Source organism: Somniosus microcephalus, chromosome 20 (assembly GCF_052327205.1).
Source record: "Somniosus microcephalus isolate GS21.2 chromosome 20, FLI_Smic_1.0, whole genome shotgun sequence".
In the NCBI taxonomy this organism is placed as follows: domain Eukaryota; kingdom Metazoa; phylum Chordata; class Chondrichthyes; order Squaliformes; family Somniosidae; genus Somniosus; species Somniosus microcephalus.
Window position 1 is genome coordinate 73,534,350 of NC_141006.1, and position 12,823 is coordinate 73,547,172.

At 47.2% G+C, this 12,823-nt stretch overlaps 1 long non-coding RNA gene across 1 annotated transcript in view; it reads left to right on the forward strand.

Annotated features, from left to right (window-relative positions):
• Positions 1 to 12,823, forward strand: part of LOC147103426 (uncharacterized) — a 305,115-nt gene that overhangs the window by 72,147 nt on the left and 220,145 nt on the right. The window contains exon 2 of the long non-coding RNA XR_015072999.1: positions 10,096 to 10,600. This is a non-coding gene — a long non-coding RNA (uncharacterized LOC147103426). The remainder of the gene's footprint in view (positions 1 to 10,095; positions 10,601 to 12,823) is intronic.

The following is a 12,823-nucleotide window of genomic DNA, read 5'->3' on the forward strand; positions in this document are numbered from 1 at the left end:
ATAATCCCCTTCCCGCCTCGGGGAGGCGGCTCCCAGCACAGGTCGGGTACCCGCCTCCTGGGACATTGGCACGGAGGCAGGTTGGGGGCGGGATGGGTTCCTGCCCCCGATTCTGCAATTTTCCCACCACTCCCGCCTCCAAACCCGCCTCCTCGGGGCTTGGAAAATCGAGCCCATAGAGTCAGTCGTGGCTCAGTGGGTCACACCCTCGCCTCTGAGTCAGAAAGTTGTGGGTTCAAGTCCCACTCCAGAGACTTGAGCACAAAAATCTAGGCTGACACTCCAGCGCAGTGCTGAGGGAGTGCTGCACTGTCGGAGGTGCCGTCTTTTGAATGAGATGTTAAACTGAGGCCATGTCTGCTCTCTCAGGTGGATGGAAAAACTCCCATGGCACTATGCAAAGAAGAGCAGGGGCGTTTTCCCTGGTGTCCTGGGGCCAATATTTATCCCTCACTCACCATCACTAGCAGATAACCTGGTCATCATCACAATGCTGTTTGTGGGAGCTTGCTGTGCGCAAATTGGCTGCCCCATTTCCCACATTACAACAGTGACTACATTCCAAAAAGTACTTCATTGGCTGTAAAGTGTTTTGGGACATCCGGTGGTTGTGAAAGCGATATATAAGGCATAGTGATAGACTTCAAGAAGATATAGATAGGCTGGTGGAATGGGCAGACACGTGACAGATGAAGTTTAACGCAGAAAAGTGTGAAGTGATACATTTTGGTAGGAAGAACGAGGAGAGGCAATATAAACAAAAGGGTACAATCATAAAGCATGAACAGAGAGACCTCAGGGATATATGTGCACTAATTGTTGAAGGTGGCAGGGCAGGTTGAGAAAGCGGTTAAAAAAGCTTACGGGATATTGGGATTTATAAATAGAAGCATAGGGCTCGATTTTCCAAACCCCGAGGAGGTGGGTTTGGAGGCGGGAGTGGTGGGAAAATTGCAGAATCGGGGGGCAGGAACCCATCCCGCCCCCAACCCGCCTCCGTGCCAATGTCCCAGGAGGCGGGTACCCGACCTGTGCTGGGAGCCGCCTCCCTGAGGCGGGAAGGGGATTAGTGCCAATTAACTGCCTGTTAACAGGTAGTTAACAGGCAGTTTTTTGCCTAATCCCTATTTTTAGCCCTGAAGTGTGGGCTTCCCGATGGCTCCGAACCACGCCAAGTTAGCGATGCGGACCGTCGGTCTGAAGGGGTTTGAGGGGTCGAGATGCCCATTGTGCAGGTGAGTGATGGGTGCATGTGTGCAGAGGTAAGTGTGTGAGGTAAGTGTAAAGTGTTTTAATAAGTTTCACTTACCTTTACTTTCTCCTGCAGGCTTCCTTCCTTCAGTTCTCGGGAGTCCCTCAGCTCACCGGCACAGAAAGCAGAATGGCCGCTGAACTGTCAAAAGCTGCAGCCTCTGCTTTCTGGTCTGGAGAGATCTCTAACTGAGTCTGAGTAAAAGGACTCAAGTTAGAAGACAGATTGTCAGTGTTTGACAGCTTCACAGAGCTGTCAAATGCTGATTTTTCATCTGTCAAAAGCTCTTGACCTGCTGTGCCAGCTGGGTGGGCTTAACAAGGTCAATCAAGGGAAAGTAGCGTGGGTTGGCCACAAGTCGATGGAGGCAGGACTACAACCCAAAAAGTGGGAGTCCCGCCTCCATCACGTCCCCATTGACAAAATCGAGCCCATAGAGTACAAAATCAAGGAAGTTATGATGAACCTGTATAAAACACTGGTTCGGCCTCAACTGGAGTATTGTGTCCAATTCTGGGCACTGCACTTTAGGAAGGATGTGAAGGCCTTAGAGAGGGTGCAGAAAAGATTTACGAGAATGATTCCAGGGATGAGGGACTTCAGTTACGTGGATAGACTAGAGAAGCTGGCATTGTTCTCCTTAGAGTAGGGAAGGTTGCGAGGAGATTTGATAGAGGTATTCAAAATCATGAGGGGTCTAGACAGAGTACAGGAAACTTTCGATTTACCGGCACCTAAATAACCGGAAATCTCGGTTAACTGGCAAAATTCAGGAGTAGGTTCATACTTCATATTACTTGCCTTCATCGATCTGTTGCTGTGCAAGGGTGTGACTGCAGCTGTTGCTAAGCTACAGAGATGCTTGGAACTTGTGGCCATTGTTCTGAACATGTTGCTAAGCAGCAGGGTTTGTTGCTTTATACGGAGCTCTCAGCTCTCCCTATCTTTTACTATAGCGCTCGGTTATCCGGAATTTTTGATGAACCGGCACCACGTCGGTCCCATCGGTGCCGGATAAAAAAAAGTTTCCTGTAGATAGAGAGAAACTGTTCCCATTGGCAGAGGGGTTGAGAACCAGAGGACACAGATTTAAGGTGAGTGGCAGAAGAACCAAAGGCGACATGAGGAAAAACTTTTTTATGCAGCGAGTGGTCAGGATCTGGAATGCGCTGCCTGAAAGGGTGGTGGAGGCAGATTCAATCATGGCTTTCAAAAGGGAATTGGATAAATACCTGAGGGGAAAAAAAATTGCAAGCTACGGGGAAAGGGCGGGGGAGTGGGACTGGCTGAAGTGCTCTTGCAGAGAGCCGGCACGGGCTCAACGGGCCGAATGGCCTCCTTCTGTGTTGTAACCATTCTATGAACTGCAAGTTTTTCTTTTTCTTTCTTTAAATGGCCGACCCCTTATGTTGAGATGGTGACCCCTTGTTCTAGACTCCCCAGCCAGGAGAAACATCCTCCCAGCTTCTACCCGGTCAAGCCCCTTAGGAATTTTATACGCTTCAATGAGATCACCTCTCATTCTCCTATCCTCTAGGGAATATAGGTCTATACAACCCAGACAGATAATCAAAGTCATCACTCCTACACCAATAGTTGACGCCTTGGTTCAATCCCAAGTGCCAAGGAGAGGAGTGGTGAGGAATTAACTTTGGTATTAACCAAAACAGGCTGTGAATTTCCATTGAAAATATTTCACAATCTCAGTGTCTGGTGACAACAAAATAATGACTCAATTTTCATTTGTTGTAATTTCTTTGGCGATTGGCAACCTCGCAATAAAATGAAAATGATGAAGATAATCAGATTTCTTGTTGATTTTCTATGCGTGACAGTTCTGGCATTTTTTTAAAAAGAATCTGTTTCTTGAAGTGAAATCTAGAAATATTAATGTTTAGACCCACATTTAACCATTACATAATGGGGAATTAAACTTTCTTGTAAATGAAAAAGAATTGTTTTCTTTTTCTTCTTCTGTGAAGCAGCGAGTCCCAAAGGTGGGGAGGGTTGGAGGAGAACATTTCCTTTGTTTGCTGTTGGTAGTGAAATCTTAAACAAAAGTATAAAGAATGTTTATACCATTTCACTAGAAACAGAAAGATTTCAATTTTCAGTCTGGGGCTGTGGAGTGAAGCAAGGAAGTGCAGAGCAGAGTGGGAGTTTGGTTGGGGCTGCAGTGTAGGTATGAGTGCAGGCATTTCCAATGACCTGTGCTTTAATATAAATAGATATACTGGCGCGGAATTTGCGGTCAGTGGCGAAGCGAAGGCGCTCGCCGCTGGCCCTGAAGTAAGCTTCGCACAAAGACCTCATGATCTCTGTGTCAAGAACTTCGGGTTTTCCGACATTCGATTCAAATCAACGGAGTTTAGTGGGGAATCCCTAATGCGAGCTGCTGTGAGGTCAACAGGCTGTCTAAGCAGCCAATCAAAAGGCAGAATTCTCGCCGACAGCGAGCAAGGAAGTGAGTAAGCTCTTAAACTTCTAACTTTTTTAAATAGTTAGAGAGAGCAAAACAAAGACTGGGGCTCTGACATGGGGAAAAGGCAAACCTGAAATAAAGATGGGCAAACTTAAAAAAAAATAAAAAATTTCAAAGAAGTTTTTTGAAAAGTTTCTTAAATTTTTAATTTTTTATTAAAATGGACAAATTTCACACAGCACAAAATTAAAATTAGTTTTCCAGGTCCTTAACATTTGTTTATCAGTAATAATGCTTTCAAAACCCCAGTTACACCGAATCCCCTTGGGGTCTAACTTTTAGTGGGGAATTTAACAACGTAATTACTGCAGAAGAGCCGAAGTTTACGTAAGTTTCCTGATTTGGGTGATGACACAGACAGCTGGCTCTGTTGGAGGGGGCGGAGGGGGAGGGAGGGTGGGGGTGGGGGGGAGGTTGGGGGCAGAGCGCAGCCAATTTCCGAGCTGTCAATGACTGACCGGCAACTTCAGGATTTCCGCACGCGCCAAATCCCAAAAATCGTGGCCAGTTCCGAGGACGGATTGACGACGAACGCTGCCAGTTCGCCGTCATCCGGACCGCAAAATTCCGGGGCCGACGCACACAAGCTGGAGAACTTGCCATTCTCCAGAAAGGTTAACACTTTTTGTCGATTTAATACACAACACCTCCTCCCGAGGAGGCACGAGTATATACATGCACACACCCGCGCCCACGCACCCACTTGCTGTATACCTGTTGCTCAATATATTTTTGGCGCTGTTTTGACAGATGACTCACTTTTTTTTCCAAGAAATAACATGAGAATCGACTGAAGTGGTACTATTCACTGCAAATTGGATTTGTGTTTTAAAAATGAATCATCTGTACACAATGACCTCAAATCCGTCGTGATATTAAAGGCAAGCGCCTGCTTTCTAACGCTGCGTGTTATTTGCTGTGGCAGATCATTCTTTACACTTCTGTTTGAGTGTGGACAGTATTCCCTTGGCGTGCGTTCATATATTGATGTTTTCAGCGTATGTGGTAAATTATGTCGGTGAATATATTTAACAGATTCGTTTGGAAGCGCTCTGTGCTAAACCGATTCAGTGGCACACTAAGCTCGAAAATTATCTCGTGTCAAGAAGATTCATTGTCACATACGGTATTTGTCAAGCCGGGTACTCCTGTATTTTACTCAGTTTATTTCAGTATTGATGTGGTGTCGCAATACATGCTCTCCTTCTCAAAGACAATGGGCCGTATTTTCCGATCGGAGGCTTCCTTCATGTGGAGGCCTCCAATCTGGGAAAAATCTATGGACTTACCTGAAGGCTCCCGAGGTCCGGACACCTCCGCTCCTGGGCCTCTCCAAACTCGAAGTGCGCAGGGCCCACGTATCCCAGGGGCGCAGGCGGTTCGCAAGTGTCCCTGGGATCACGGGGGCCATGGGGAGCCAATAGCAGAAGGGAATCTCCCTTCATACACTTGACAGATAGACCTGTCAAATATATGAATGGAGATCACCTCAAAAACACATTAAAACATTAAATAACATTTAAAAAAAAATCACATTTTTAAAATGAGTTGAAATTACAATAAATTAAATATTTTAAACAAAAATTTAATTTTTGGAAAAAATTAATTAAAGTTTTTTACGGGGCTAAAAATAAACTTACCTTTTTTAAAAAGTATTTTTAAATTATAAATGAGTGAAAAAAAAATTTTGGGACTTTTTTTTAACTCTTACACTGGTAAAAACAGGCCTTACGCTTGCTTTTACCAGGCGTAAAATTTCTAAGGGTTTTCTGCGGGCGGAGGTTCTCCAGGAAGTGGAACTCTCGCCCCCCCCCCCGGGCAGAGGCCCTTCTCCAGGGCAGGCGTCCGATCTGTCGAGAGCGTTCTTGACGGATCGGAAATTCTGGTTTCCAGCACATGCGCTTGGCATGCCTGAAACCGGCATTTCCGATGTCCCTACGGGTGTGTACACAGCCTGTACACACCTGTAGGGATCGGAATACCTGGCCCAATGTGAATTAATTAAGGGCGTTTTGAAATCTTTGAAAGGAAGTGGTGAGTGAAGTGTGACTCGCCCCAATACTGGCCAGAATCAGATATTGCGGCCTCGATTTCAATCCCCCCTCCCCAGCAGAGGGTCGTGCGAGGGATTAAAATCTTTAAAAATCGAGATCACGCCTACAAGCCGTTGTGTTTCCTGGCTGCTGTAATATTTACGCCGGTGATTCAGGCCCTGGACGAGGTTCCCGCTAAAAGCAGACAGAGGCCTACTTAAAATCCAAAAGACACAGCCTGAGATCCTCGCCACCGCAATACACTTGAAAGATCCGTGCAGGGGGAGTCCAGCGCTGTCAGCAACGAGGTGGGAGGAGCCAACTGGCCAGAAGCGGCCCAGGTAAGTGTTGAAACTTTGCCTGCCTTTGAACAATGGCACAAGTCAGGAGTATGATGGAATACTCTCCATTTGCCTGGATGAGTGCAGCTCCAACAACACTCAAGAAGCTCGACACCATCCAGGACAAAGCAACCCGCTTGATTGGCACCCCATCCACCACCTTAAACATTCACTCCCTCCACCACCGGCGCACCGTGTCTGCAGTGTGTACCATCTACAAGATGCACTGCAGCAACTCGCCAAGGCTTCTTCAGCAGCACCTCCCAAACCCACGACCTCTACCACCTAGAAGGGCAAGGGCAGCAGGCGCATGGGAACACCGCCACCTCCAAGTTCCCCTCCAAGTCACACACCATCCTGACTTAGAAGTATATCGGCCGATCCTTCATCGTCGCTGGGTCAAAATCCTGGAACTCCCTCCCTAACAGCACTGTGGGAGCACCTTCACCACACTGACTGCAGCGGTTCAAGAAGGCGGCTCGCCACCACCTTCTCAAGAGCAACTAGGGATGGGCAATAAATGCTGACCTTGCCAACGACATCCACATCCCATGAACAAATTCAAAAAAAAATCTCCTTGTGGGCCAGGAGGAACAGGAGTGCTTGCTGCCCGCACCCACCTCCCCCCCACCCCCACAAAACCCTTCAAGGAGACCTTGGGGCTCCCCAGCTCCGGCATCCCCACGAATCTCAGAAAATCCCTGCCCCTGGCGTCCCCCTGATCCCCCGTTAGTACCGGCAGGGCCTCCACGTCCCCCACCTTCGCCAAGTTCATCACTTTCTACCAGTCTCCCGCGCGCCTTTCCCGCACCTCCCCCCACCCCCCCCAACACCGTAAAAGTCGAGGCCTGGAATTCTCCTAAATGCAAATCTCTAATCGAACTGCATTTGCAAAATGGACTGTTCTCTATTGATCTCTTAGTTAATAGTCTTTGCGTTGTTTGTCCAACACATCCACTGCAGCAGTTCCCTTGTAAAGAAGGCAGCAAAATCATTTTGTCAATCAGATACAGGACAAAGTACGGCAGTTTTGCAAAGATGGTTTATCTCAGTCAGGTGTTTAAAATATGCATTAAAGAATCTGCAACAATGGGTTTTAATACAGAGCCCACTAGCTGTCAGAATTAACAAATATCTTGTTATATCAGGGATTTCCGCCAACATTTCCTAAACACGCTGAGCAATCAGACCTTGTGAGAAATTTGACACTCCACAAATATAACAATTATTTTTTCAGGGCCAGAACATTTGTTTGCTGGTCAATATGCTGTTAAAACCCCAGTTACACCTATTCCAACAAGGTTCAACATTTAATGAGGCTTTTAGTGTCAGCCGGGGCTCACTGGGCAGCACCCTTGCCTCTGAGTCAGAAGGTCGTGGGTTCAAGTTCCCACTCCAGAGACTTAAACACCAACATCTAGGCTGACACTCCAGTGCAGTGCTGAGGGAGTGCTGCACTGTTGGAGGTGCCGTCTTTCTAATGAGACTTTAAACCGAGGCCCCATTTGTCCTCTTAGGTGGATGTAAAAGATCCCACATCACTATTTTGAAGAAGAGCAGGGGAGTTCTCCCCAGTGTCCTGGGGCCAATATTTATCCCTCAACCAACATCACTAAAAACAGATGATCTAGTCATTATCACATTGCTGTTTGTGGGAGCTTGCTGTGCGCAAATTGGCTGCCGCGTTTCCTACATTACAACAGTGACTACACTTCAAAAAATACTTAATTGGCTGTAAAGCACTTTAGGACGTCCGGTGGTCGTGCATGTCTATTTTTCTTCTTGTGTTCCACACCTCAGAGTTTGCTTTTGTCATTCATTAGCTCGTAATCGATCTCTGCAATAAAACTGGGAGTAATTCATGGTTTAAGATACGGTTTTAAATATACTTCACCCAGTATACCTGCAATTTTTTCTACCCCCTGGCCCCCTCCACCTCCCCAAAACGGAAGTTGGTGAAAGGGAAGTTTCACACAGGATGAGAGTTTGTTTCAAATATTTATTTTCATATGTTTATTTCTCTGCAACTAATTTCCTGCTAAAAGGAAACTTGCTGACAGCCAATTATTCCCAGACAGCAGCACGGCTTACGATGGCTCTGCTCTTACTTACATTAAGCTGGATTTTTTAGCAGATAAATGTTGTGGGATACTGGAGCACTCATGTTTTTCCAAGTCACTGTTTCATTTGCTCCACTTGACAGCCTTGGACAGGGTCAGGATGGAGAACCAGGCATCTCCACAGTCTCTCAGCGCTGCTGTGCGGCCATCGAGCAGCGGCCACTCATGTGCAACCCAAGATAGAGGACTGCTCATTTTTTGTATCTCCCTCCTACTGGCTCGGTCCCCTCACCTGCTCTCCACACTGTCAGATGATCAGACAAGAAAGGGCGCATGAGACAAAATATTGGCAACAGCTGGAGTTTGAACCAAGGCCAGTAGGGGCGCTATAGCTTTATCATTCGGTGGATATGGTGGACAGGTTTATATAACGCCCTGGTTAGGGCTAGTGATTCGTCATGGCACTGCATCACGCAACAAATCCCATGATTCTTACTTGTACTTCTTGCAATCTAGTATACTGTATTCGCTGCTCACGATGCGGTCTCCTCTACATTGGGGAGACCAAACGCAGATTGGGTGACCACTTTGCGGAACACCTCCGTTCAGTCTGTAAGGGTGACCCCGAGCTTCCGGTCACCTGTCATTTCAATTCACCGCCCCATTCCCACTCGGACCTCACCGTCCGTGGCCTATTGCATTGTTCCACGGAAGCTCACCGTAAACTCGAGGAACAGCACCTCATCTTCTGATTAGGCACTTTACAGCCTTCCAGACTCAATATCGAGTTCAACAACTTCAGATCATAACCTCGGCCCCCATTATATTTTTATATTTTTTATCCACGCTATTGCTTTGTGACTTTTCCTTTTTTTACTCTCTCTCCCACATGGCAACTGTCTCTCACTCTGCCAGCGCATTTCACACTTCATCTAGAGCCATTGTCTGTTTCTTTACCTGTCCTATTACCATCTCGTCTCCCCTTGAATATCTCTTAATGTCTCTTCTTTCATCCCCTCCCCCATTTCCCAGCCCCCAAACTGCCTTTTGTTTCATTTCCTGCCTTTTCTCTCAGTTCTGTAGAAGGGTTTCGACCTGAAACATTGACTCTATTTCTCTCTCCACGGATGTTGCCTGGCCTGCTGAGTTTTTCCAGCATTTTCTGTTGTTATTTCCCATGATTCCTACCCTGGCCTTTAGATGAGATGTCTGTTTGTTCAGGTGGACATAAATAGCACATTTCAAATAAGAGTCAGGAGCTCACCATGGTGTCTTGACCAACATTCCTCCCTCAGCCATCACCACCAAAAACAAATGAATTGGCTATGCATTCTATTTGCTGTTTGCGATGCTGTATTGGAACAGTGACTAAACCAAAAGTAAGTTATTCACTGAGGCACTTTGGAAATCCTAAGGATGTGACAAGGTGCTGAACTAGTATCAGCCGTGGCTCACCTGGCAGCACCCTTTGCTGTCTGAGTCAGAAGGTTATGGGTTCAAGTCCCCCCCCCAGAGACTTGAGCACAGAAGTCTAGGCTGACACTCCAGTGCAGTGCTGAGGGAGTGCCGCACTGTCAGAAGGTGCCGTCTTTCGGATGAGACATTAAACCGAGGCCCCATCAGCACTCTCAGGTGGATGTAAAAGATCCCATGGCACTATTTTGAAGACGAGCAGGGGAGTTATCCCCGGTGAGCTGCCCAGTATTTATACCTTAATCAACATCACAAAAACAGATTATCTGGTCATTATCACATTGCTGTTTGTGGGAGCTTGCTGTGCACAAATTGGCTGCCACGTTTCCTACATTACAACAGCGACTCTATTTCATTGGTTGTAAAGCGCTTTGGGATGCCCGTTGGTGGTGAAAAACGCTGTATGAAGCAAGTATCTCTTTCTTTATATAAATTGCAAATTCTTTTTTTTCAGGTCAACCTTCTCCTCTCACTGAATCAACAGTCTGTTTTGAAGTGCTGATGTTTGGCTTTGCTTCCACCTGCCTAAAACTGAAGGAAGTTTCCGTCTGGTTGCCGTAGCAGATGCACATCAACTGTAACTGGTCAAGGTTTAGCTTGGAGTGCCAGGAGGCAGCGCGGAGCTAGCAGGTGCTGAGTCTGTAAGAACAGCTGCGCAGAAGAACTCAGAAGCACCTTTATGTTAACCTCGGCGCAAACGTGTGATTAATTTTTAAATTTTTTCCACTAATGAAGAAAACATTGCCGGTGTTGTTCTGCAAATAACAGTAGAACCCCTCAAGACCTGAGACAGGAAACATTTCGAGGTGCACGGTTGCACATGCATGAAGAGAAGAAAGGCAGCAGAATATTCATTATCGTATAAACTGAAATACAGTCACCTGTGCTGCCTGGAGTATCCTATTCCCCTGTCCCTTCAGATCAATTTGATGGCCTAATTTGAATCTTCAGTTTATAAGGTAAGGGTTGTATGCATTAAATTAAATTCATCCATAATTGTTGGAGCTGTTTAAAATTTAAATGGACAATATTTGGAACTGTGCAGCTCAAACGCGATTTACAATTGTACTGAATTTGGCAGCTTAGTTTCAGTTAGTTGATACGATGCATGACTTGAACAACTTGAGCTGTGTGATTTCTCTCTTCCCCCCCCCCCCCCGCGACCCCGACAAAAATTGGTGCCTCTTTTCTATGTGTTTTTTTTAATTTGCTTATGGGATGTGGGCGTCGCTGGCAAGGCCAGCATTTATTGCCCATCCCTAATTGCCCTTGAGAAGGTGGTGGTGAGCTGCCATTCCAGAGGTCTGGCGTCATATATAGGCCAGACCGGGTAAAGACAGCAGATTTCCTTCCCTGAAGGACATTAGTGAACCACATGGGTTTTGACAACAATCCGATAGTTTCATGGCCACTGATAGTAGCTGTTTTGTAATTCTTGATTTATTTAATTAACTGAATTTAAATTCCCCAGCTGCCGTGGTGGGATTTGGACTCACATTTCTGACCAGATCATTAGCAAGGCCGGCATTTATTGCCCATCCCTAATTGCCCTTGAGAAGGTGGTGGTGAGCTGCCTTGAACCGCTGCAGCTAAGTTGAAACCGATCAAGCGACTCCAGTGAGCAAACACCAGTAAGTCTGAGTGACCGGCAGCTTGAGATTGGAAGCCTTGACCTTACGGTTGAGTTCCACTTATTACTTGAGCTGATGAGCCACCATATTGCTCGGCTCCATTTTACCAGAAAAGGTCATCCGAAGTAAATAAATATCGTCTGTGAACTCTTTGAACGTTTAAACACATGTCCGTTCATCTTGCAAAAAAGCACAGCAAAGGTAAGTCTTGATTACTCACAAACAATTGGCTTAGGGTTGAAATTCGTCAAGGGAGAATGCGCGAGATAACTTGCATTTATGTAGCACCTTTCATGACCTCAGTACGTCCCAAAGTGTTTCACAGCCTATGAATTACTTTTTGAAATGTTGTAATATAGGTAAATAGACCAATCAAATGAACGCACAGCAAGATCCCAGACAAAGCAGTGAGATAAATGACCAACTGAACTGTGTTAGTGATGTTGGTTGAGGGATAAATGTTGGGTAGGACACTGGGAGAATGCCCCTGTTCTTCTTGAAATAGTGCCATGGGATCTTTTACTTCCACCTGAGAGGGCAGATGTCGGGTTCCCAATCCTCCCGGAATGACCGGAAATCTACCGGATTGGGGGGTTCCTATCCTGAGCGCTGCTTCCAGATCAGCAATTTAAATTTCCCGCCGCAGTGCGCCCGCATGAACAGCAGGCACTTGTGAGGCACAGTAACTAATTACTAACTGTTAGCCAGGCATCGGGAGTCAGAACGAGGTTCATTTAAATTCTAAACAGAATCATTTCCCCACCTTTTCCATGGAGCTCGTCACTGGCTGCTGCTCAATGTCGTCACCCTCAGAGAGCCACAATCTTCGGCAAAGGTGAGGAATGGGGGTTGGGGGGTGGGAGAGAAGGGGACTGGGAGCTCTGGCGAGAGATGGGGAATGGGGAAGAGATGGGGAATGAGGGAGAGAAGGTGAATGGGGGAGAGAAGACGAGTGGGGAAGAGATGGGGAATGGGGGAGGGAAGAGGACTGGGGAGTGAGGGCTCGGGGGAAGAGATGGGGAATGAGGGAGGGAAGAGGACTGGGGAGTGGGGGCTCGGGGGAAGAGATGGGGAATGGGGGGGAGAAGGTGAATGGGGAAGAGATGGGGAATGGGGAGGGGGAGAAGGCGAATGGGGAAGAGATGGGGAATGAGGGAGAGAAGGCGAATGGGGAAGAGATGGGGAATGAGGGAGGGAAGAGGACTGGGGAGTGGGGGCTCGGGGGAAGAGATGGGGAATGAGGGAGGGAAGAGGACTGGGGAGTGGGGGCTCGGGGGAAGAGATGGGGAATGGGGGGGAGAAGGTGAATGGGGAAGAGATGGGGAATGAGGGAGAGAAGGCGAATGGGGAAGAGATGGGGAATGAGGGAGAGAAGACGAATGGGGAAGAGATGGGGAATGAGGGAGAGAAGAGGGCTGGGGAGTGGGGGCTCGGGGAGAGTTGAAGACTTAGGAATGGGGGAGCGAAGGGGACAGGGGGGTCGGCGGATTGGGGCTCAACTGGGTGGGGGGGAGAATGGGGTGGGCGTGGGAACCAGCATTTCCTGCAAAG